This window comes from Charadrius vociferus, unplaced genomic scaffold (genome assembly GCF_000708025.1).
Source record: "Charadrius vociferus isolate BGI_N301 unplaced genomic scaffold, ASM70802v2 scaffold494, whole genome shotgun sequence".
In the NCBI taxonomy this organism is placed as follows: Eukaryota; Metazoa; Chordata; class Aves; order Charadriiformes; family Charadriidae; genus Charadrius; species Charadrius vociferus.
The window spans coordinates 567,916-570,051 of record NW_009648157.1 but is presented as its reverse complement, the minus strand read 5'-3'; positions in this window follow the sequence as shown (position 1 = coordinate 570,051).

Below are 2,136 nucleotides of genomic sequence, written 5' to 3'. Positions count from 1 at the left end.
ATCCCTGGAGGTGTTCAAGGCCAGGCTGGACGTGGCCTTGGGCAACCTGGTCTCGTGGGAGGTGTCCTGGCCCATGACAGCGGGGTTAGAACTCGGATGATCTTCAAGGTCCCTTTCAACCTAAACCATTCTGTGATTCTATAACACGGTAAAATAAAATGTAAAGGATCAGTGTCTGTTATATCTGATCCTATTTTACTAACAGTGTTTCTATGGATTACGTTGGATATCTCCGAAGTTCTGACGATACACAGATACCTGGGCCAGCCCTTCAGAGCTTTTGCCTGTACCTCCGATCGCCAGTACCAACACACTTCCCAGTTAATTTAATCCAGTAGCGGCAACTTTGATGTGTCCAGACCATCTCACAAACGGTCATCCAAATGCGAGATTCAAATAACGGTAACAACAACAAACAAATCAACCAACCCAAAAAACCTTCAACCAAACATTCTTTTACTGTAAGCAATTACTTATGTTGCCTCAGTGCCATGACACTTTATTTCTGATTTTATAGATTTTGCAAACAAGATGAAATAAAGAATGAGTGGGGAACAATAAAAGTGTAGAGCAAAAATGATTTATTTCTCTGTGTGGAGAGGTTTCTCTGCATGCAGCATTTAAAAGAGACGTCCTCCCCATCTTTATTCAACTGCCTAAAGACACGTGGACTAGACGCTGTGAGGTCCAGAGGAGTGGACATAAACAGTTACGAATATGCAAATGTAGTCTTTACTTGAAGAACTATTTTTTCAATGCTTGACCAGACAGGTTTTATTTATCTCTATGGATGGTGTCATTTTCAACTATTATTACCAGAAAATACACACTGCATCGCCCCATAAAGGCATTTTTTCCACTTTGAGAGAAAACCCTTAGAATTGTTTTCCCTTTCATACAAATTATGCTACCATCAAGGCTCAGTTCCACTGACAACAGTAAAATAAATCCCAATTAAAACAGCAACATCACACAATCACAAAAGATGACTATCAAAGAAAGCAAAGACCCTTCAGGCAATCTGCTCATAAATTCCTAATTCTGTGTCCACAACACATCGTGCATTTGGTCACACATTAACTATCTGCATTCACAGGGAGCTTCTCACCTCTATCGCGCATCCTAGGAACTCAATTTCTCTACAACTGAAGCAACAGCCCACAATTATTCAACAAAAATGACTTTGATTATTTCCTTTAAATCCATGCCGTTTTAAAGGCCTTCTCTACTACTCAATCCAGAAGCTGAATGCCAACATGAAGTCTTCCGACACTACTTCAAATCATCAGGTATTTTCTCCTCCATGACTTTGTTTACCGAGTATCCTCTCCCCATTCCTATCCACTTTAGAGTGAAATTTTAAAAGACAAATTTATGAATAAACATATAACGATCTCTGCCCTATGAAGCAAGGGACAGGCCTACGCAGCATAAACTAACAGAAGAGGTGGAAATTGAGGTGTTCCTTCAGGGGAATGGTTGCGACCGGCAGCAGGCAAGCAGAGGCACCGCGGGGTGCACCAAGGGCAGAAAACCATCCCTGCGGGGGAGCGGGCAGCATCCCCCGCCTCCCCCACCACCACCAGCTTCAATCCACAGCCCATTTGTTATCTCTGCTATAAGGAAAACCCATCCCAACAAAACAATGCCGTAGAAGAAGCACTTGAGCAACCAAGAGATCACTTGAGTGATCACTTGATCACTACCTGTCCACCAGGAGCTGTCTAGTTGAGCCCCATTTCAACTTCTCACTTAGCATCCAGGCCTCTACCATCTGTCCACTGAACACAGGTTTTTACTTACCGTTTGTTCCAGCGGCCTCTGCTTGGTCTCCGGGTGGTTCTTGGAGGGGTGATGCCACCTCTGGCTGCTGCCCATCCAGCTCCTGAGGTGCTGTAACAGCTCCGGGCTGCTGAGGCTCCTGCGGTGGGGCATCACGCTCCAAATCGTCTTCGTTAACATCAGGGACTGGTAAACTTGCGTCTAAAACCTGCATGGTCAGGTATTGGATGAAGGATGGTAGGGAAGGAGAAAGAGAGGAGGGCGGGGGGGAAAAGTAAGATCAGTGTTAGGCCAGTTCCACCCACCCCACCCCCGAATATTGCTCTTTCATTCTCATTTTGCATACACGCAAGC